Genomic DNA, 25,025 nt, shown 5'->3' with positions numbered 1-25,025 from the left:
AGTTAACTCAATAAAAAGGCCACAATAAGACTCTGTAAACCTCTGCAATTTATTGTAATGACTTCAGTTTATTTCTTTGTTTGCAATTGAAAAACTATTGCACAAATATTTTCTTAAAGTGTTTAGTCTGATACAGTTTACAGGAAAATTATAAAGTAAGTGACATGATTTAATTTACTTTATGACCTTAGAATAAAATGAGTTTTATACATAAAATTAAAGTTTTTTTTCAGCCCTTCTAACTCTCAACTGTAACAGTGTCTATAGCCCCAGATATACATAATATTCATATGTTATATAGAACGGTCTCACAAATATAACAGCATAGGCCTACATGTAAATAGCACTTTAATTAAATGCCTAAAATGAATAATTCTATTAATACTCTTTGTTGTCTCACATCCTCCGGGTGTCCTCTAAAATGCTCTCTGGCCAACAGCAACAAAGCCAGTGATTGATCACAAGTATCAAGATATCAAATGGACGCAGTCATTGTTGTGAGGTTTTTTTTTTTTTTTTTGGTTCTAATCCCAAATTGCCGGAGTATTTTCTTAATACTAAGCCTGTAAATCCAGGGATCAGGAAGCCGAAAGAGGTGTGTGTGTGTGTCTGTGTGTTGGAAGCAGTGGGGGTTAGCTTTGCAGAGACTTCTCATCTGTGTTGCTGGCGCTTATTAAAAGCACGATGCATAAAATCCCAGGTTGTCGGTTAAACATGCAGGAGGGTCCGGTCTGGATGTTGCACACTGTGCACTTTATGAAAAGCACACAAAACCTGATGTGCAGAAATAGAACTGGGCAGAACCCGAACAAAAGGGGAAAAAAAACCCAACCATTTTTTCCTGCAGGCTGAAGGAAAAGTGCAGCTCAGACAGGTGAAGATGGGGCAGGAGAATTCCCATAGAGGAGGAGAAGCAAAATACGCTTCTATCGTCTATTTTGACTCTGATTGGATCCTTCAGGAAAAGATCTTCTCTCTGCCTGAGACTCTGTAAGGTAAGAAAAACTCAGAGTTGAACTCTGTCTAGTTAATTAAGTGTTTGTGGTTACTACAAAGCTTTTTCTAGAAGGGAAATCTGTCTCCATGCGGTCGAAAATGTGGTAAAAACACACCTACTTGTCACATTTGAGGTGAGTCATGTACATGTTAATTCTTCCTGGAGGCTGTGTCAGTGTGATAATCTGTAGAAAAATGTTGCTGTGAATATTTGAAATAGTCGCGGTTGTCTTAATAAGTAGAGATCTTTGAGGTGATTTCTCTTCTTTTGTCATAAATTGATAAACCATGTGGGGAGTGTATTTAAATACACTCGCTCAGTATTTAAAGGCACATAAAAATAAATGCAAGATTTGAATTCACATATTCATAGATTACTTTGTTCAATATGTGATAAACACGGGATAGATATACATTTCTGAGTGTTTAGTTTCCAAAGGTGCAAAGTGCTTCAGCAACTTATAAAGTAAAATGTAGTTTCTGGTTTAGATCCAGTTTCAGTGGAGAGACTAGTCCATAGCAGTTTTTTCTGTGACTTCATAACAAGTTCAGATGGAAATAAGTCTGTAACACGTCTGCACCACACTAACTCTTCAATGTGCTGCAGTGAAAGTTTCAGGCTAAAACACGTTAAACTATGGAACGTTTCCATCTGAAAGTTGCAATACAGCTGCAATGGACTTATATGATGTAATAATATGTGGTTTTGTTTGTTATGTAAAGCTGTGGCTGTCAAGATTCTCGATTTTCCATTTTCTAAAGAAAAAAAACTTTAATAATGTAATACAACGTTTGCTTTAATGAACGTGTAATGAAATGACAAACATAAATTTTCGTTTTCTGTAGGTCAAAGTCTATATTGTGAACCTGAGTGCAGGGTGGAGTGTGTGCAGCAGCAAAGTAGAACTTCTTCTGCTCCTGTGTTATTTGGCAAACTTGTCTAATATGCAAATGAAACCAGGTAAACATTGTTAACAGGTTAAACAACTGTGTCGGGTCACACTGATACATTTGCATAAGAACTAAGCAGTATTTTCCTAAATGTAAATACTGTAAACAACACACACACACACAGATTTGTGTATGTGTTGTGTATGTGCCAACACTGGAAATCAAAGCCTTCAGGGAGGTGCAGGGAGATACCTGGCTGATTTGAAGTCTGCATCTCCTTATTCCTTTTTGCACAGCAGCTTCACAAACTATTCACACTCCTTTGCAAACCTTTGTCATATTGTAGATTTCATTTTAAAGGCTCCAGTCTCAGGTTTCATGCACTTTGGAGCAGGTTTCCTTTGAGGACAGCTCGGTTTTTGGCTGCATTTGTCCTTCTCTGAACTAACTCTGGCCAGTCTCTTACTGTCTGCGAAGCTCACAGCAGAGAACTTCAGTTTGTTTTTGTCTTGGCATGCAGTGTCAACTGTGGGACCTTATATATAAAGCTGTGTGTCTCAGTTTTTTTTGCAGCACTGCAGTATTTAACTTTGGTTAGTACATGTGGAAAAGGGGTTTGAGTATTTTCTCAAGCCAATGTATAGTCACAACGATCATACTGAACTCAAACACCAGAGGTTGTGCACCTCCAGGCAATGTGACGGATTCACACTTTGGAAGACCTGGATCTGCTGCAGACCTGCAGGCCTCACAAGTGTGATAGTGAAGCTTGTCTGCGCGCTGACACTGCAGTGGATGGTACAGTCACTTGACCCTGCAGCCACATTTGTCCTGCATTCAGCAGCAGACACAGGCTGAAGAGTAAAAACCCCAAGGAACCAACTTCTTGTTATTGAAACGTGGCTCACACTCAAGAGAAGGGGCTAATGTACAGTGAAGAGTTCTCTGGAAGTAGTTACAGTAAAGGCTTTCGATAGTTAGACGTGGCTGAATTTTATTTTAACTATAAACTGAATGGAGAAAACACAGTTTTACCGATGTGGTATTTTGTTGATTTGACAATGATTTATGTTCTGACTGTTGATTTTCTATTATGTCCTGTTGTCAACAAACCCCATTAGAAGCCTAAAAAAAATAAACTATCTGGAAAAAAAACTATATCATCTGCCAGTGATGGAAGAAGAAATTAAGATAATTTACTTAAGTTAAAGGAGCAAAACTCCAGCGTATAAATACTGTGTAACAGGTAAAACTCCTGCATTCAAAATATTACTACAATATTACAAAGGTATCCAAAAAAATACCAAATAAGTACCAAAAGTAAAAGTACTCTTTCGGCAGAAAGAGTCTCAGTGAATAGAATTTTACTGGATTATTGTTTTCATAATTTTAATCTTGCAGCTGAAATCGATTTAACAAATTTATACTCTGGTTTGATGATTACAGGTTTTTAAATAATAATCACTTTATGTAACTTTATTAAATTCACAATTAAAGTCAGATGCTTAAACTGCAGTTTTATTAATCTGATTTTGAAAGAGTTATCAAATAAATGTGATGGACTAAAAATACATTTTGAAATACTCAAGCAGAAATCCCTTAAAATGTACTTAAGTAAACATACTTGGTTATTTCTCATCACTTTTGTCCCTGTCAGCTTTATCAGGCCCCTTAAACAGCAGAGTTGTTGTAACATTTTCTAGAAGCAGCTCATTCAGTGTTGTAAAATAAGCTTGAATAATGAAGAATTATTTTATTTGAAACAAAATTTTCAAAAACAAAAAGTTCTAAACACTATCAGAACAAACAGGAGGAAAAGTAGTTTCAGTAAACAGAAAGGTCTTATTGCAAATATCACTAGAAAAAAAATATTTCAAAGATTTAAATCTTAGTTATTGTTGTCTTTTTTAGGACCATAAAATCCTAAGCGATATTATAAAATAAAAGTGGGAGCATATATTTTTTGCGTTTGTTTGGGTTTTAGAACATGCTACTGTGCAGAAGACCCCACATGATGTCCCCTCATCATATCCTCCAGCCCTCTGCCCCTGTTAAATAGTTTGTATTTGTTTACCACTGAAAATGACAGAGCTAAAAAGGACCAGAAGCAAATGTCTTGTATGTGTTAATATACTTGGTCAATAAGCAGATTCTGAACATCTAAAACATGTATGAGACAGTATTAGTACAGTGTTTACAGAGCTGTCAGTCCACAGCGAAAGACATCTGAGAAGCCAGAGCAGAAACAGGAAACGAATAAACGGCTCATCTTTCAACGTCAAGTACAGTAAAGACAGCCGACTCCTTCCAGAGGCACAGTGAAGAGCACTGAGAGAGCAGTGTGTAGCTGTCAATCACAGGCCATGTAGTCCCGCCCCTCTCATTAGGAAGGCAAACAATGAAGATGAAGTGGGAGGGTGGGGGCCAAGGAGGGAGAAATCAGACACCAGAGCCACCAAACTATTCATCCAGTACCATCCAACCCATCCAGTACCCATCACCCCCTGAAACACAGAGGTGTGTGTGTGTAGGGAATTACTCAGATGTGTGTGTGTGTGTGTGTGTGTGTGTGTGGGGGGGGGGGGTTACCTCCAATCCTTTTAGGATTATGCCCCCCCTCTCCTCTCCTCTCCCTGGCTCTGTTCTTCACTCTTTCACTCCGCTGCCCCTCAGGCAATCACGTTAAAACTTGCAAGGCCAGCGCTCATTCAGATATCTCTAACAATATGTAGCAGTGGTAACCATGTGAGCGCTGGCAAGGCATGCAGGAATGCACAGACTCTGTTTCCCATCACCCTCCCTGAAAAAAAGAAGAAGAAGAAAAATATTGAAGGCAATAAAGTATTTCCCAGATGTCTTGAGGGAAAATGGCTGTTTTGAAAGAACAATTAGCAAAGCAGGCCTTTGTGTGAGGAGTCACATGTAGCACATGTGATCACTGATCTTGGATTGGTTTCAACTTTCCACAGTGTGAGAAGTAATATTTTTACCTTTGCAATGTGAGATAAAACCAATACTTTTGAAAGAGCCTGAAAGACTGCTCAGGTTCCAAATATGAAAAAAGGTAGTGACACTCACTTACAGAAGCCAAAGGAGCAGTTGGTCAGTTTGGTTGTAAGCATTCACATTGGTACCAAAATACTCTGGTGGTTCTCGGGCATTTTAACATAACAAGTCCTCCGACCTTAACGTCCATATAGGTTGTGTGTCCCCACCTTCTCATACAACCCATAGAACCGTTAAAATGGTGCTGCCACATAGGGAAGCGGACATTTGGTGACGCGTAAACTGAAAAATCAGCTTTCTCCGGCTGAAATTCACCCCGGGGAAAATGGAGCGCGGGTAATTTTAGCTGCTGATGGTGGTGATGTAAAAAGGGTCAGCGTTCTCTGCTGTACTTATATCTGCACTTCCCAGTGGATAAGAGTCAGCTAAATGTTCAAAAATGTGAACGCACACCTTTCCAACAGCTCCTGATCCTTTTCTGAGCCACAGTGGCACACAGGGCAGAAACAAGCACTACCTCCCTGCACCTCAGTGTGCAGGAGGGAGAGCATTGCCACCCAGCCTTATCTCCAGGTCCAGTCAACTGGAGGTGCTGAGAGAGTTTGCTCCATCATCACAGGCGGCCATTTGATAGGATTCTGGCACTGCAACTAATCAATCTGCTGCACAGAGCTGCCAGAAGACCTGTAACAAAGCTCAAAGAGCCTCACAAATGGCCTAGTCCTGGGGATAAGCCCCTGCACAGGATTACATATTGATTTTGAACGTCTAAAAGCTTATCATATAAAACCGCCACAGACTACAAAAGTAGCGGAGTCTATGCATGAATATGTCTTTTAGACGAGAGCATCAACTTTCAAATACAGAGCATGAACCAAAACAGAAAGAAATGGTGGCAAAATCAATGGCAGAGATGAGGTACGGTGGCACATTGTTAACAGAGGACTCACAACTTGTCTCCATGGAAGGGGGTGAGGGTGGGGGTGGCTGCATGTTTTCTAGCTTGAAGTTTGGTGGAAATATTCAATATTTCAAATGGTTAAGGGACAATTTTTGTAATTTTCTAAATATTGTTCACAATCATCACACAGGTGACACACTGAATCTTCTCTGCTCATCTTTGGTTAGTTGTCAGTCTGAAGCCTGGATTGGCTTGTTCATCTGCATCATAGACCATAAAAACACATCAGCCAGACACATTGTTCCAAAATGTGTAGTTGCACCACATTAACAAAAATTGACCCATATGCAATTTTGGAAATAAAAATTTTGTATTAGAACTTGCTTGACCAGCAGAAACAAACATCTAGTATTGTTGAAATGTGATGTCCTGCTGTACACAAAGTGTTTCTAGCCGCTTTGAGTGTGAAAAAAAGATGCAGTGGAAGTCTCCTTGTCGCTCTGATTAACTATTCAAATAGGGATTGGGACGTAATTTCAGAATAAAAGCATAGTCCGAATATCGTGTCTCAAATGAAGTCATGAATTCAGTTTGAAAGCACTTTGTTTCAGAATCCAATTGAATGCTGAAACGTTTGTGATGTACCGCTGCTGTGCTGAGCCCTGCCTCTTTGTATATATATTCAAGATGTTCCCCTGGAAAGAGACACCACTGTCTCCTTCCCAGCTTTAAGTCGTTTAGTTTTCACAACTTAATGGTTGATCTTCCTTGGACAGTCATCTTTGAGCAAGTGATTGAGAGCCAAACAATGCAGCTCCTTCTGTGCAGCATATATGTTTTCTTATGATATAGTCTTTTACACTTGTATAGAAAACCACAGCACCAGCAGCTGGATCAGAGCAGCTGTGAAGGAACCTGTATTTCTTTTGACCTATAAAACTAAATTGCATTTTAAAAAATAGGAAAAAGGTGACAAAAGGAAAATACTTGCAAACTGATCAGATATTCTGCTACTTCAGTCTTTGTTACATTCCAGCATGGAAGTGTCCCAATGTAGAAAAGTCACTCGTGTATGTTTAACATCTGTTTACAAAAATATTCACAAAAATCACAATGATTTTCATGTTGTTAATCTAAAAATCAGAAGAAAATCACCAGCAGACCATAACTAGAGTTAAGTTAAGGTGTTGGACAGGTCACAACACAAACTCTCAGACTTTCCAGATGTGACACTCACTGAACATTAATCAGTAGAATGTCCTGCAGAGAGGCGAGCAGTGGCCTCAAACACCCCTTCAGATTCCATCAGTTTTACAATTTGTCGGACTGTCGGGACACTTTTATCAGCAGAAGTTTGAGGACATGCTTAAACCAGCCTCTCACAAACAAACAGTGCCAAGGATACAAATCCTGCATGTGCTTGATACAAGAGGCAGCGCCAAAAAGCAGCCGCTTCCCCCTGTCAATAATCCGCACTTAATAATCAGGAGATTAACTGATATCAGGTGCGCAGATGACTGGCGGCTGAAAACAACTAAGGATGATGGGAAGAGGCAGGGTGAACAGAGTCCCCTAAGCAGAGCGCAGTGTCTGTCCTCCCTTCACACATAAAACTAATTAGAATTGATTTATTATGGATCAGGTACCTTATCAGGTAAGAGAGGGAATTACCATGGTGAGCCAAAGGGCTGTGGCAGGTCGCTACTGAATGGTAAAATCAATCCGACTTGACTGCGCCGCAAACAAAATCCCATTTTTACATGTGAGTTTCCTTCTGTAAATATTCATGTATATCCAGATGTAACCGGCGACTCAAGGGTGCACAGTGTCAAGTGATATTTTCTCAGGCAACACTTTGAATTTGAATCACCAGAAGAAAGTGTGCATCGGTGAGTGGAGCGCCTGATGCCGTCCTCTCAGGAAACCCACAGCTCTCCTCCATCTTTTTCCCTTCTTCAGCCTCTTGTTTTTCCGGCAGCTGGCGTCAGTTCAGCAGCTCGTCAAACCCTCTCCAGCTCCTGCTTCTTTTCCCTCCCTGGGCAACTTTGAAAACTTCATCAATATGTTAATGACTTAATCTTTAAACACTTAAAGAAACCATTAATAAACATTGATTTGAACACTTGCCACCAGTGACTCACATTAATCCAGTGCAAATAGCTGATACACAAACTGCAACAGAGGGCAATTTGTGGAGGATTACAAACAGAAAATGGACGTAAAAGACATTGATCTCACTTTCTGTGGCAAGGATGAAAGATTCAGGCTGTGTGAAGAGGAGTCACCCATTTCTTCTACTGTTGTTCAACAGGTCAAGAAGCTTTTGAACCAAAATAGAAATTACATTGTTTATGAATGCATTGACACCACAGTTTGATTCTCAAGGAGGCCACCCACAGTCAACATATACCAACATGCTACGGCTCCACACACTGAATTAAATGCTATTTTCCATGTAATGTCATTGTTTGTCCTCAAGGTAGAAACACGAGAAGAAATAGACCAGAAAGAAATAGAAGAAATAGCAGTGTGTTCTAGTTAGTCTACATCTACAGCAGTCACACTGTTCAAGGCCCTTTGCTACCAGCCAATGATAATTTTTCCAGACCAAGAAAAAAAATGCATATTAGAGTCTTTATTTCTATATGTTTATGCATTGATTAGTGACTGGGTCCACCAAGCAGGGGCCCGAGAGGTCGGGGGGGGGGGGGGGGGGGGGTGGCATGGGCCAGAGTATCTTAAGGTACTTCATGTTTGAAAAAGCCCAGTTAAAAGAAACAACATGAACACAAAGGGACTCACAACCACAGCAAAACAATTACAAAACTGTGGTTTTTATTTAAAAAATACTAAACAGAGGCAAAACTCAAATCTCAGACAATCAACCAAACTTAAATTAAATACAGCAAAGCAAACAAGACTCACAGCAAGCTGGAAAACAAAACCCTCTAATTAACTACTTTGCATTTTATGCTCTCACCAAAGTAGAACCCACCACCTGCACAGGTAAGCATGAAGTGAGCTCAATCACCTGACAATTCCCATATTCAAAACGGACTATTAATATACAGACTACATATCTCATTTAGTGCAACCAGTGCCAACTAACAATGGCTGTACCTACATCCCTATACAATTGTATCCATTAGGGAGAGTAAATCCACTCTGAACATCATACAACCCATCCTTACCCTGCTGATCCACACCACAATGAAACACAGGGAACATTCCTCCCAACCAACCGACAAGTAAATCATCAGAACAACTCAAAAATGACATCTCAAACAATACTTCAACTAGAACATTGTTAATAGTAGGCAACACAGGGGCTAGTGGAAAGGGAAGTGTGTGACCTTTTTACAATGCAACACTTAATGTAGTATAGTTTCACTACTGAGCTGTTATTTCAGCATTTGGAAAAAGAACCGACGTTTACATTTTTAAGGGAGGTGGATGGAAAAAATATCTGGTTCATGTTAATTCTATAAAAACACAGAGTGGAAAGTTTGAAACACGGCCTGGAAAGTTTCCGTTAAACCCTGCTGTGGGGAATGGAAAACACAGCTTCCTCTGACTGGATTACTTTAAATTTGCTACCAAAGTTAAGATCTTTACTTCTTTAAGTTTTTTGTTGTTCACAGAACTGAACGGAACATACTTGATGCAAGTTGTGTCCAAGCAGCGTTCGGAAGTCGACCACTCACAAAAAGTTAAATGTATAAAGTTCCTACTAGAGGGAGATTGTATCATGGAAGCAGCAGCATGCAATGGTAACTTCTCCATCTCAAACAATTTATTAAAACTAAAGCTAACAGCAGTGGTGGGTAAACCACAATGGTAATGTCTCAATGTCTTGTGGACCAGACACAATCCATGAATCACGTTGTGATTTTTGCGGTTAGTCATCTAATTAGAAAACAGCATGTTATGCAATAAGTACTGAAACAATAAACAGTTGGACATGTGCTTTCAAAAGTTTAAAGAAGGTCAAATGAAGTCCACCTGTAAAGGTTATAGTGCATTGCAGGTGCAATCTGAAACCTCAGGTCGAATATCTTTAACTTTTTGTGAGTAGTGTAAGTGACCGCAACGGTGCATATGCAACCATTTAAAAATGGCTGGAACTGCTTGAACCAAAGAAAAATGTCACAGGCTGCTGTTTTTTTTAATACTTTTTGGACAAATGATGACTTCAGCAAAAATTTAAATCTGACCTTTTTCAAACTAAACAAAAGTAATTATGTGTGTTCTGTCAGCTTGAGATGCAAATGCTATGTACTAGAGCACTGCAAAAAATCACAGATGGATAACGGATAACAAAAGTCAATCAAGTGCAACAAAGATTTACCAAGAACGAAATAAAAACATGAGATAACCTGTAAGATGACTGAACGTTGACAGACTCCTCAAATTACACTCAGTCAGTGACAGCATATCACCTTTAAGCACATTGTCATCATTCATTTCCTTAAAATGTTTCGGCAGCTGTAAAAGTGTATCATTATGTTTTGAAAGATTTATCTTTCACAAGTGTCAATAAATTCTGCTCGGACACATAGTTGTTCTTGGAACAGAAATACGAATTTGAGGAGCCAGTGAGGGGAAAGCAAAGAACAAAACAAGAACAGGCAAATGACCAGGAGATTTAAGCTTCTCAGCTCTACCGCCGGTCAACGTGGCCCCTTGAACCACGACCCCGAGGAGCAAACCCAAAAGCCATTGCAGAAAACAGGGCGCTGATTTATTTTTTTCTTTCTTTCTTGCAAAGCCTCTGGATTTGTTCCCCAAAGGTCTTTGTGCTTGTCAGAGTGAACGAAGCCTCCATAACCAAATAAGATTAAGATCACAATCTGAGCCAGTGCTACATTAAAAAGATAAGGCTAATGAGAGTGGTCTCCTTTCCCAACACCTCTCATCAAGTGCTGATCAAAACCCCGACATTTCCTTGATCAAACAAGAGGACAGTGTTTGTTTCTCCTCCTTTTTTATAATACGCCATTTTTAAAATCAAGAACACAGATAATAAATTTGATTAAATCAGCACCTTGTGCACGTGGAACCGTTTTGTTTACAGTCTTTTCAATGATCTATCAGTTTTTAAAGCTTTTTTAAAAGGCAAAAGCTTCATAATTGCAAAGATTTGTGCAATAATTATTATTATTCTTCCTTTCCCTGCTCAAAGAAATATCTCAGGGATAACACCTTTCGTACAAAGCCAAATCTCACAAAAGCCCCACAGACACGGCTTTAAAGCCCTCGTTGTGTTTTTATAGTACATTTTTCCTGTTTGCTTTAGATAACAAATCTTTAGTTGACCCTGAGGGTTAGAGGGGCATTACAAATTAATCCCAGTTTTAATAAGTCTGTCTTAAGCCTAGGATCTTTACTCGGAAAGAAAGACGGAAAAGGGGGAGGGAGAGAAGAAAGGGTTCGGAGAGGAAAAGAAATATATTAAACCCTGTGATCACAGGCGGCTTTTCTTGTTTGTTATTCCTCCGTTTTACCTTTAATCCAATACTTGCTAATCCAATTTGTCTTTTGGGCTCCGACCCTACTTTCCTCCTCATCTTATGGCTTTCTCTTAAATATGCCTTAGCCTCGAGAGTCAGTGACCAATCCTCATCTCACTATTCTGCTGGAGCTAAGTGTGGATCCTGGGATGTATGTAGAAAAAGTTTAGGGTCATAAAAGGAAGATTGTGCATGTTGACTGCCCGTGTGTGAAAATAAAAAGTAAGAGGTTGTTCTAGACAAGTTGTAGCTTCAGCCTGAATATGCATGAAGACCCATAATCAGAACTTGGGCAGTCACCCACTGAAGGGGAATATTGGGAAACACAAAGGGATTGATTTAATTACTTGGAGTGGGCCTGTGCTTTGGAGCTGCCTTGTTAGGAGAGAGTGAAAAGGCTGGCAGTATCCTTGCAAGGGGGGTTTGGAGGGGGTAAAGGTGGGTGAAGGGTAGGGTGCAGCTGCAGATGGTGGGGGTACGAAGGGAGTCTAGCTTCTTAAGTCACCAAAACCAATCCTGAGTACAAAGCTCTCCTGATTGAAAGGACCTGCATTGATTGCAAAAAATGGACATATTACATTCTCTGTTTAATGTCAATCTGGCCAACATTCATCCCATTGTGTCGGCTGCTCTCTGTGCTACACTATGGCCAACATACAGCGTCCAATCTTTCATTTATTTGAAGCCAAAAAAAGAGGTAATTTAAAGGGCTTTTCATTTGTGTTTTTCCCCGGGGATCTCACTAAACGTGACGGATCTCTTAAATGTCTCCGTGTCAGATACTGAAAAAAGTGATTCGCTTTCAAAGAGCGTCAGTGTCCCGATAAATAAAGACTCTTTAAAAGACATAATTACTGAAAAACACAAGATAACTTGTATTGTCAGGAGGAGTTTTAGATGATTAGTAAATGTCTGGTTACAATTTAGACTTTAGATTGATACTAATTTTTTTAAACTTTAAAAACGCTAAATATGCAGCGTCCCACCTGGACACTCACTGCACAGGTAACAAAAGACAGGTAAATTAATTACAGACATGCACACATATTATCTTTGTTCAAGGACCATTACCAGCAAGTTTCATCCCTCTGCTGCTCCCCGCTGTGGCGTTCATCTCCAACTGAAGACAATGACAGATTCAAGGGTCTTTAGAGGAAAACAAAGCACTTGAGGTACTTTGAAGGAGCTGTGGATGCGAGACACTGAAGTAGAGCTCACCTGATAGGTCCCTGAAAGGTGTTTTCATCAAAAGGCCTTCTTTCTACCACACAGACCCAGACAATAAGCCTGACAGAATGGACTCTAGTGCCTTGTGCTCAACAGGCACCAGTGACAACGAAGCCCTTAATCATCTCATGACAAAAGCCAAAAGGCATCATCCTATTAAGCCGTGTGCTTCGCCGCTGATATGAGCTACTGCCCAGGAACCTTTCACAGGGTGCTGTGCTATTAAAGTGCTTCTGAACAAGCCAGCGGGAACCTAGGCCCATTCACCTTTCATCTGGGAGCCTGTTGTTTGGCGGCTATAGTGGAGGCCGGCTCAAGATGTTAGTGATCTCATTACAGCGGTTGTGAGAAAACAGCCTCCAAATTTGAGCATCTCCCTTCCCTTTCTCTTCCCTCCTTTTCAAATTCCAAACCTGTGATTCTTCCTGCGTCAAAGGCTTCGCCCTTGCGTGGCCATAAATTATTACTTCAGGTTCGCAAATACACCATTTTCCTGAAAAGTTTACGCATCCACACCCCCTGTAGCACACTCTTTCTTATCATTTCTTTTCGGGGAGGTACACTGAATGGGCGGCCAGGTTGAAAAGCGAAGAGGCCCCCAGCATTACAAAACAACGCTCAGATTTCTCATTTAGTTGTCTTTATGCTACGAGCGCCATGTGGTCCTTGAAGGTGTTGAAAACATGGGAAGCACCGGAGGGATCAGAGCAATCTCATTAGCATTCGCTCAGAATTGGAGTGGCCCGGCTCTATGGCGAGGCCGAGTCCTCTGTCGGGCCAGAGATGGCCGTCTCTGCCGCTGCGCCCTCCGGCTCTTTGTGCCTTTGTGTTCTTTCAAGATTTTTTTTCATGTCAGAGTCCTTTCCTCTGCGGGACTTTGCCAAGAGGATCATGGGAAGAGGCGGTGTCATCGCTGTCCTGGACTTTGACAGCAGGTGGACAGGTTCACGTCGAAATTAAAGTGAAATTACCTGATGAAACTCAATTAAGTCATGTAAGGTGTGGATTCTAGAAGAAAACCTACAAAACATTTGAACACTTTGTTCAAAGCTTTGCTAATCATTTTTGAATTTTACCACCAAAACTGAACCCACAGAAAATTGTTTTTGGTCAAACTCATAGACATCTAGACAATTTCTTGGGTAAAATTCAAGCTTGTAAATTATTATAAAATCGGACTCTCCACTATTTTAACATGTCATAAACATGGATTAGATTACAAAAAGTAATTACACAAATTAAATCAATTATATTTTCAAACAATTCTGCAGATGACCAGACTTCTACCATTTATTTATTAATCCATTTGGAGAACAGGACCACAGTGCAAACTGTGTTTTAATACAGTCAGTGTGGTTTTGTGTAAAGTTCAGACTTGTCTGTCAAACCTTTTCCCTCGTCACTCTGCTACTAATATAACTACATACTTTTTTGGTGCTAACTCAGCGTGATATTATTAGTTAAACTTGCTCCTCCTGTTCTGACAAGCACTGCATTAAACCCTTTAGGCATTTTAGTGTTTTGTCATATTTGCTAGATTTAGTAAGTTAGGTAGCTGAAAACAAACCAGTTGTGCAAAAGAACACAATTTTTTACTTTTGTCGTAGAAAAGTGATCGAGCTAGTACGACCTGGATGTAGTTGCACGTTATGTGGCTAATATGTACTTGGGCAGGCAGGGATGGATTTAAGGTTAGTAATTAAAGTTCAGGCAGGGAAGTTCCTGGACAAAAGTACAACTTCTAATTATTATCCTCACTTAAACATGTCATCTTGAAGTAATTATACTTTAATTACAATTTGCACAAGTGTTCGCACTGATGCCTCAAGTCAAAAGTGCCCTGCTGATGGCTCGAAAATGCCACGTAAATTTAGATTTCTGTTATCAAGAGAGGATTTTCTTTTAGGCTACGCATCTCGTTAGGGTTCATTACAAACCCTGTAGGCTAAAATCATTCTAACGCTTAAATATTAGGTATAGAAGTGACAAACAGCCTAATGAATAAAGAAAAACAAACAACACTTTACATACGTTTTTAAAAAAAATGCTGCTACGGTTCAGTTTATGATAACAGTAAATTGACTTTATCCACAAATCCAGGAATTAAATTCATTACAATTCAAGTAAAACTTGCAGTGTGTCACTGAAATGTGGAAAGACAGGAAGTCTGAGGCTCATCCCAGATGAGACAAACATTGTACTTGTGCCCTCTGGTGCTCTCCTGTAATGATGACTTCAGATGTTCCAAAACGGCAGTGATGAATGGTGGGTGGGCCGTGTGTGGACATGTAACCAACAAATGAGTCTAAATGATCTTATATTTAAATCTGCAAATATGGATTTACAAATAAAAGAACTACCTCTGTTTTTTTACTCATGGAAATTAAAATCACAAAATTACAGAAAGTGCTGCACAGTGGTTGTTTCAGGGAATGTAGCTGTCCATCGTCCATTGCATCGTTCTAGGACATGAGCCTATACCTCCCTCCTCCTGTTCGTTTCTACTGGAACTGCCTACATCTTAAACATGACCCCCTAATCCGTAAAATTGTAGTTTACATTGCTCCTTGATCCATGTTTCTTTCTGGGTCACATAAGCTAATCTCAGGTGAAATTTTATCCAGAACCTAAACCTGTACAGAGCTGAGTCTCTCTGACTTAAACAGCTGTTGTGTGTCTACATAGAATTAAGGGTAACTGAGAATAAAACCGGAGCTTGTTGTACACAGAGCAGTAGCTTCTAACAGCACATCATCCTCTGCTCTTTAGCTTTGTTCAGTCTGACTCAACCAGATGTTTCCTTTATGTAAAATATTTAATTACACTCCAACCTGTAATGGAAATAACGAGGATGCTGCTCACATGATGACCATATTACAAAACACAACCAAAAGCTGTATTTGTTAGAAACTGCTGATGGACCCCCCAGGAATGGCTGCAGCTCCACCTCACTTAACCACAGTGACACCTTGGTCGTGTGCAGGACAACCGCTGCCTTCAAGGTCACCTCCACACAACGGGAATTTACAGACATGCAGTTTTTACTCATCTAGTTCAGTAATGATTTTGTTAAGTTTTTTTTTTCTTGCAAACCGTGTTTCCAAACATTTTCTGATGGAATATGGGATCCATTCGGCCACTAAGCGGCTAACAGATGTAATAAAATGTGTAATGGATGTAAGTCTCAGTGAAATGGTTTATCTGCTAAATCCCAGCAGTTGGCCTCGATATCATTGACCCTAAATAATGTCAACAGCTCATTTCCACGAGAACTGCTGGTGTGTGTGTGTGTGTGTGTGTGTGTGTGTTGGGGATGGGGAGGTGGATATAAGCTGCTAGTGCTGCAGCTCAAAAGCAGACTGATGTTACTGATATGAGGCCATTCCTGCTCCTCTCACCAATTTATCCAAAACGATTTCAAGATGCTGAGTCTAGAGATTTATTTTCCCGTTAATTTGATGCAACTTAAAACTTCAGTGTTTAAAAAGCAAATACTGGTTTAAATTAATTCAATTTAATAAAAAGTACACATTTTTATACTGTATTATTTATATTGAAGAATATCAAAGAAAAAAAATCATTTTTATAGTATTTTAAAATGTGACATGCAGGTAGATTCATGCACATATCATCTCATCTGCACACATGTTCTAATTCAAATAGTAAAATACCATCAATTTGTCATTAGAGAGAAAATTTCGTCTGTAAATATTCTGATTTCTAAAGACTATCAAATATTTATCGTTTCCAGCTTCTCCGGGGGGAAAATGTGCTGCTTCTTGTCTTACATCACAGTAAAGTGAAAACACTTGGGTTCTGGACTGTTGGGTAGAGAAAACAAGACATTTGGAGCCTGATTACTTTAGTAAATAGTGGTTAGTTACCAGAAGCTACCTGAAGTGGATATGAGTTTTTAATGTTGGATGGTGGGTTTTTGCTCTCAGCTCACACTCATCTTCAATCATATCTCTAATAATCTCTTTGTTTACATGTTTGAGTGTCACTTTTGCCTTTTCTCTGTCATTAAACGAAGCCCGTCAGTGAATCATTCTGTCCATTATTTTGATCATTTGTCAAAAATGCTCCTTGTCACCTTCTGTCTCTCAAATTAAAGTCGGGCATCAGAAAGAGCGTGAGGCGAGGACAGGAGAGTGAGCAAATCCAAAACACTTCAAAATTTGCCATTAGTGTGGCGCCGCATTCTTTCATTACTGAGTTTATCAGCGCAACCAGCCATAAGGCACAGGTTCATGCACCCTTGAGCACAAAGACTCGAGTTGTTCTACATTTACAGAATCATTTAACTTCTTTAATTATTCTTTAAATTACAATTGCAAATAAAGGCACTGCCCGCCGTGGTTATGCATGGCCTGCAAAAAGAGCAACATTTTTAATGATTACTTTTCACATCGTACCAAACTAATCTCCCATGGACAAGAAATGAATGAAAAAGGGAAGATTTTCTCCGCTATTTTACTTTAATGGAGGGTGCATCAGTCATCAGGCACAGTGACTGTTCTGGACCAGATGTTGCAGAACTCACCAACAATTGGGCTGAAAATAGAAAAGGAGCAGGGGCGGGAGGTTGGAATAAATTAATTGCTAATTTTTTTAGTCTTTGATGGAATTAGGCTCACTTCTTTCCCCCTATGTGCTGTGTGAATGTCCATGCGTTAAACGTTTTTTCTTCTCTCGCCACCCCCTCTCCCCTCTTCGCTTTCCCGACGGTTAAGGGCCACCCAGAGGAGAGTGAGTGATGCAAAACCGAGGAGTAATCCCTCTGTTTATCTCGGCTTCGAGGCTCGGCCCCAACCTCTGCTTCTATTATCCCGAGGATTTAAGGCAAACTTTCATTTATTGGCCGGCCTCCGTTCTCTATCCCGGCTCCTGAGCTCAGGATACCCCCTCCCAAAGTCTCTGTCCCAGTGTGAGCAGATTTGCATAGAGCAACAATGCATGTTGCCGGGGCAGTGGCCAGTCAGCGTTGGGACAGGCCTGCTCACAAGCGCAGTTTGCTCAGGCAGCACATGGCTATAGAAGAATGTGGCCTTCAGGGGGGAAGGAGCAGCACCTGCGTGGCGTAGCGGCCAGGCCTCGGCAAAAACAGCAGATGTACTGCAATCTGGACACGGAGTCCCTTTTTAGCCCCCTTGTTCAGACAAATGAGCAAACAAGGCAGGAAACAGCCGGCAAAACAATTCTCAAACGAGGGTGGAGCCTCTGAGAGTTCACCTGCTGAACTGGTTTACCTGATACTCAAGTGTTCTTAAAGGCTTCCGAGTGAAAGGAGCTTAAAATGATCCGCATGTTTTGAGGAGCTCCCTCCTGAAATGAGGCTAATATTCACACAAGGTTCATTAAGGTTTGATGAGCTGCAGCCAACACATTCTGATTCAGGACTGAAGTGACTGCTCATGATGTTGAGGAGTCTTTGAAAAAGTCCATGTTTTCAAGGTTTTGCCTTTTTCTTCTGCCTGTAAAACCAAGTAACGTTAGGCCACGTTCCAGGCTTTTATTTGTCAAACAAGGAAATAAGTTGAATCAAGACAAATTGATAAGTAACAAAGAAGAATCTAATAGTTTGAAACATATTTTCACACACATAAATGTTGAGTCTCCTGCTGTAGGAGCACAGTCCTGACCACAGGACAGAGCTTTATACATTATTACATTGAAGTCAATTCAAGAGTAAAGACTTTTACAACTTGAGAAGAGAAATGGAGACCAATGTTGTGGTGATCAATAAATGGATTAACAGTGTTCATGCTGCATTAAATTAAAAATCCAGTAATCTCGCAGATCATTGCTTGGTCCTGTGCAACTTATTGTAAGTCACTCAATGTCTCAACTTTTTAAACCTGTGAATCAATCGAATTCTTTACGACAAGCAATGTAGAAACAAACACTAAACACTTATTCTGAATCTTCTATAAATCAAATTTCTAAACATCTAAATACTTGAATTAGCCTAGTAGTAGTAGTAGTAGTAGTAGTAGTAGTAGTAGTAGTAGTAGTAGTAGTAGTAGTAGTAGTAGTAGTAGTCCACAGTTCATAACGTGTGTTGCATTGGAAGATATGTTCAATGTATTTGGTTTCCTACAAAAACGATTTAGTTGCATATGATAGTGAGGATGCTGCTTCCAAATATTCACTAGAGCATCAAATGTTGATTTATCTGAACATGGACAATGTCTCCTGTTTGAGTAGTGTTTTGCAAATGTATTTTAATGTTTTATTTCTGAATATTTACATCAGTGTGGAGATGGGTTCGGACCCGAGTTGTCTTCTCAGGGTCTTCCAGCACCCTCCAGTCTAACAATCATACTGTAGTGGCTTCAGTCGCAGCCAGCGTTGGAGGTCATTTCACCTCATTTCGACAGCTGTGGCACTCGAGCTGGAGACCATATGTTCCTCAGGGCTCTTGAGTCAGGATGACTGTTGACAGAGCAGTGGGTGGGGGGGGCACCATGTTAATCCGTGGCCAACAGGGAGCTGAAAGCCCCTTCAGCTACAGGTAAATAACGACACCCAACCCCACGTCCACAACAACAAACATCATCTCCATCCGCTGCACACTCTGGTGCAGACCCTCACATGGGAAATAAAACCAGGCAAGGAACCAGGAATAAAGACCTGTGGTTTCACTCAAAGTTTGTTTCTTCATGTCGTCTTCCTCTTCTCAGGACTGAACCACATCGTGACTCTTCCTCAGTGGCTATGTGGCTTCAGTTCCTGTATATTCGGATGTTTTTCCTCCTGTTTATCTCTTTCCCAGTCACTAGTTGTGGAATGACCACATGCCTCCAGCCAAGTGTGTGTACTCTGATACACATCAGACACAAGGTTGATTGCTTGATTGGTTTTTATCACTGTAGTAGTTTCTTGTCTTTCTCTAGACATCAAATTTCCTTCCAACCTTAAATGTTAAATAAAAAGTATGATATAAAGCTACAGACTCGAATAAGTCCTCCCTAATCCTGCTCGGATAAAGCTTTGCTTTGCTCTTCACACTCCACCACCCTTTGGATAGTTGTAGTTATCAAAACGTCAGATGCTGACTGTTGCTTTCCTCTGATTGGTCATTAGTGGGAGCCTGGCTCAAAACAGCCTTTAAATATGAATATCTCTGCACAGCTGCGAGTGCTGTTCAGTCATGGGAGGCTTCTGCTGCACCTCTCCATGTGAAGGTGAGTGTTGGAGCACACTGAAACTTTAAAACGACTTGGATCTTGTTATGGTAGATTTGTACATTTCTATTAATTATAGTTGTGATGACTAAAATATAGACATACATATAATATAGACACACACACACAAAAACAAAATCATTGATTTCTTTGGCTGGATGGATGATAAGAGCACCAGTATGTAGTAACAATTTAATTTTAAAATATGAGCTGTAGACTAACTTTGGTGGTATGCTAACTTTTAACAAAGGTAATTTACATCTCTGTTTTTTTTTCCACAGTGTCTCTGAATCCTCAGTTGCTGGACTGTTTAACTTCATGTCTCATCCCAGAAACTACAAGAAATGCAACGCTTTAGGCCGAAGGTAGGCTTGATGTTTAGCAGTGTGCATGCGTTGACAGCATCAGCATCCTTGTTCCTATTATTCTTTTTGTGTTTTGTAAAGGTCTGGAGGATTTGAAAAGTCAGCCGCAGGGGGGCAGACTTGGGCCTAAGCATATCTGACCAACAACGGCATTTCTTCCACATGAACTTCTGCATTTCCACAACATAGAACCACATAGAAGACGTAGCAACACTTGAAGAGGTTTCTGTTGAGATCACAGCACAAAAACAGCAACAATGTAAGAAATTACATCCATGTAGATGTGGGTGGTTTTTACTACTATTGCTGTGATTTAAAGCTGCTGCTAAGATCTTTAATCCTGTTCCAACGGCAAAACTTGGGATGGCATCAATTGTACGCGTAGCATTAATTTTTGATAACATGCATCAATGCAGGATACTTGAGGGCCCCTTTTTGCACAAGTGTAAGCTTAGCATCTAGGAACTGAAACTTGATTGATACGTGTGTGTCGAATCCTGAATCTATGCTGTTTTGATCATTTGTGCACTAGTGTGTCTGTGTCATGCTGCAATTACACCAAACCAGTAGGAGGCTGTGGGATTTCTGTGGTATCGTGTTGAGCTTCTTTGCCACTGTGATGATTTTGTTAGTATTTTTTGTGACTAACACTGAGTTGAACAGCAGGTACTTTTACTAAAATTACTGCCAGGCAAGAAAGAGAGGAGATAAGAGAGGAGATCGTCCACACATCCACTGAACACACTGAGGCAGAAGGACTGAGTGGACAAATCACAGTTTGCAGTTTTTGTTGCCACAACGTGTAGTTATATTCCTGGGAAGGAATATAGCAATGAGAAAATTCTGTAGCTCTTCGGGAGACTTCTGCACCTGCCAACCGGTGCAAACTGCTCCGGTCGTCCCAGGTTTAATGTCAGGCCACGACATAAGGATCTTTGATTTGACACCAAAGTAAAAATTAACCTTCAGAGGTACATAAAACCATGCAGTTATATTTGTGTAAATTCGTGTAATATTACTGTAAAATATCAGCAAAAATTACATTTTGGTGTCTGATGGTAAATTTGCTGTTTCGGCTTGTAAACAAAAGCCCTGAACAGCTGCTCATGAGGACGACTCAAACCGCAAAAATACCAAACCCCTTTTACTGTGGCATTAAATGTGAAATGCTGCACTATGGACACACTCTGTTTGGTCACTGACTTTAAAGCATTTGAACAAATCTGCAGTTTCTACATGTTAAATACTAAGCTGTAACAGAATCAACTGATATAGACATATATGCTGCATTCTGGGTTTAAATAAAAGTTTAAATCCGTTTCTTAGCTTGATCTGAGTGTTTGTGTTTTTCAGTTGGTCATGACAAGGACTTTTGGATTTTTATTGTCATGCATTTTTTTTTGCTGCAGGTCACACGTGTGATGTTTAAACTTAACAAAGGCTTTTTTAAAGCGGAGCCATTGAACATTGTTAATTTTTCCCTTGAGGCAAATTTGTAATTTTGAGCTTTATAATAAACTTGAGTTTATTTTAATTTGGTGTTACATTTTGACACTAATGAGCTGCCGTATACGTGTCCAGTCCTAATAGTAAGATGATCATATATGGCATTTTTTCTGGTTTGGACAAAATTTTTAAAACAAAACTACATACGATATATAAAATGGTATTTTAACACTACATGTGCTTATGTGTAATACACAGCTTGCTTACATAAAAATCTATTACATGCTGACAGTGGTGATGCTGATGCTTTTATATGCATATTTATATTTGTTTTCTCTCGTGAGGTTATAAACGTAATAAATTCACAGTTGCCGATGTTTATTTCTGTTTTGCTGCAAAATGAAGTGACTCTAATTCTGGTCAATAAAATAACGGCTGCACGGGCTGAAAAGGCAGCAATGAGCTCAAGGACGTTTTCCCATCAGGATACCTGGGGATGTGCTTTTACACATGGGACTGTTTTGAGCGGCTTTCAGTGAAGCTGTGAGATTGTTGTGTTTGAAGAGGAGGAGGCCGGCTGATAGCACACACACACAGAGCAGATATCGTCCTAATAGCTGTTGACAGTCAGCTCTTCTCTGCATAATTGGCTCCACCTCCCCCATTAGCAGCGGCTGTGTTTAGCTCCCCAGGGCATGTGTTAGAACAAATTTGAGGAGTGTCATATTGCACGCATTTCAACAGGGCCAACAGGGTTAGACTCACATTAGCGTAATGAATCAATCTGCTCAGCTAATGGCTCAACCAACTCCATTAGGACACAGAAGTGTCGGGGGAGAAAGATTCCAGCAGGGACGAAATATTTCAGCCCATAAATGAGCAATAAAGTTAATAAAAATACAGTTAAAATGAACTTTTGATCCCTGTGGGGAAATTCAGGACACACCGTTAAACAAAATAAGTTGTTCTACTATGAAGATGTTGCAGAGACATTAAGGAGAAATCAGATTTAAATTTCAGAGTAAAAATCTTGCAATCTCAGCACTCTGCAGTTTTTTGCATGTTCAGTGGTTACTGTCTGATAATCAGCTGAGACATGTGACATGCATCACTGTGGTAATTTGGAGGACTTTAGTAATAATAATAATAATTCAGAGTACAAGCAAAGAACAGCATGAAAATTAAGAAAATCTAATGTAAACGTGATAAACTATTGGCGTAACTAAAGCACAAAATCCTTTTCCTGTTTGAGCCACACAGGAGTTTGTGGGATGCATCACGACTCCTGGCATGTGGCAGTTTTGCAACCGAGAGGCATTAAAGACAAAAGGAAATGACAACTACTTAAGTTGAGGGATGGCTGCATTGGCACATGAATGCAGGCAGATTAGTCTGAGAGATTTAGTCGGTGCTAATTAACTGATATGAGCATGTGAATGGACCCGCTAACAGGCTGCTGGTGAGCGGCAGATAACCACCTGCTGATCCACCAGGCTGAAAAAACACAGCAAAACTTCTCACAGGTGATCAGGTTGCAAGAGCCTTTAGCAGCATTTTTACAGAAGCATGTGTCCGTGAGACTCAACAGAGCACGACTGACATTTGATGTTATTAAGGACAATTTTATCAATATTTCTGATAAAGAAAAAATGTTGCAGAACCACGATATTAGGTTCTAGTCCTACTTCCCAGGAACATAACTACACGTTGTGGCAACACAAACTGCTGTCTCCTTGAGCTTCCAGAGGCTGATCAATCAGCACTTCCACCTCTGATTAGTGTTAATGGCTTTGTCAATACAAGCTGATTGATACAGGAGTTGATCAATACTAACACACAGTTTGAACCTAATCTGGATGTTTTTATGTATTTGTATTTGGTGCATTTTTCCCTGATTTGTGTTTGCTCTAGTTTAAAGGAAGTTAAAATAATGTTAGTATGGAGACATCATGTACATCATGCTCCTCATTGATCTTTATTAATCGGGATATTAAAGGTTTATATTTGGGCATGTGCAGTAACATGTACACACAAAAAAAAACTGTATAGTTTCCACAGAAATGGCTTCAATGATGATGATTAAATTCATAATAAAGACAGATTTGCAGTAATCGACAAAACATCATGTTTCCTTAGTGTTTCTGCGTAAACGTTTCCAATGCTGCTGTAAATCTAATATCTACGGTCCTTTCCAAAAGTATTGGAACACCAGGACATTTGCATTGCAAATGTTCAGAATTTCAGTTTTATTTGATTGTATTTACACTTTGATAAAACACAGCACGGTTTGTATCTGATCATCCATATTTGATCTGTTCCAGAAGTAAAGAAATAGATCGATAAATCTATTAATTGTTCTAAATGACTACTCTTTGTTTTAACCCCGGGTTTTAACTGTTGTTAAAAAAATACATTAACATGAAGACCAACGAAGGGTCTAAGAACCCAAAAACCACAGTCAGTGACATCAGCAACAACCTCTACACAGCAGTTTGAAAGTATTAAAATCCATCATCTGAAGAAATACAGAGGCCACATGAGGAGATGGAAACCGCTCATCAGCAGGATGAGCCACAAATGTTCTGGGCTGCGTGGCTGCTTCTGGAACAGGCTCACTCATCTTTACTGATACTAGAACACATGATGGCAGCAGTAGAATGAATTCAGAAGTGAACAGAAATGTGTCGTCTGCAAATTTACGGAGACATGCATCAAAACTAATGTGAAGGAGCTTCCTCGTGCAGCAACACAATGATCCATAACACGCAGCAAACTCAATAAAGGACTTCATCAGACATCTCTATCTCCTGAAAAAGCCCTTAATCTTCCTCTGACTCCAACCAGCTGCTGTAACTGCCCGAACACAACCATAAAATGCTTTTATAACACTGTGGTCACACCAACTGGACCTTGTACTGCAGTTATGCATATTTACGTGTTGACATATTCTCATTATGTTCACAGGAAACGTGATGTAGTTGAGATTATGTTTCTTCATAAAACATAATGGCTTTGCAGTTTAATTGGATAGGAATGTCATTTTTAGGAGACGTGGTGGCATCAGACTGACCGAGTCAATCATCAGACCATAACTCAAATGAACATGCACTTCAAAGGGGGAAACCCCCAACCACCAAAAAGCATCAAATAATAGAAACCAACAATTTGACGATGTTAGTGAGTCACAGGCTTAAATATTAAGATTAATTTACCTTTATTTGCTCCGTTCCAATACTTTTGGAGGGGATTACTAATAAATGATGCTGACTAATCAAAGTGTGCATGTACTTTAACAGGAATGCCAGTTTTGTTAAAAAGTAAAATTCTACACTTTTTTCGTTTTTACCTGCTAAGAATTATAATAATGATAAATAAGTTGAATATGTGAAAATGTATTGGATCAGAGATTTTGAAAGTTTCCTCAAATAGGAGCTGCAGCGTCTCCTCAGTCCATCACGTCCAAATATCAAGATTCTTTTATTGTGAAACCCCAACC

At 39.9% G+C, this 25,025-nt stretch overlaps 1 long non-coding RNA gene across 1 annotated transcript; it reads left to right on the top strand.

Moving 5' to 3' along the window:
* Positions 1-653: 653 nt before the first annotated feature.
* Positions 654-23,554, top strand: LOC137124522 (uncharacterized). Its single transcript, XR_010913977.1, has 4 exons — positions 654-995; positions 19,618-19,718; positions 20,000-20,083; positions 20,165-23,554. It is a non-coding gene; the product is annotated as an uncharacterized lncRNA (long non-coding RNA).
* Positions 23,555-25,025: the final 1,471 nt, after the last annotated feature.

Source organism: Channa argus, chromosome 3, assembly GCF_033026475.1.
Source record: "Channa argus isolate prfri chromosome 3, Channa argus male v1.0, whole genome shotgun sequence".
Taxonomy (NCBI): domain Eukaryota; kingdom Metazoa; phylum Chordata; class Actinopteri; order Anabantiformes; family Channidae; genus Channa; species Channa argus.
This window is presented reverse-complemented; position numbering and strand designations above follow the sequence as displayed.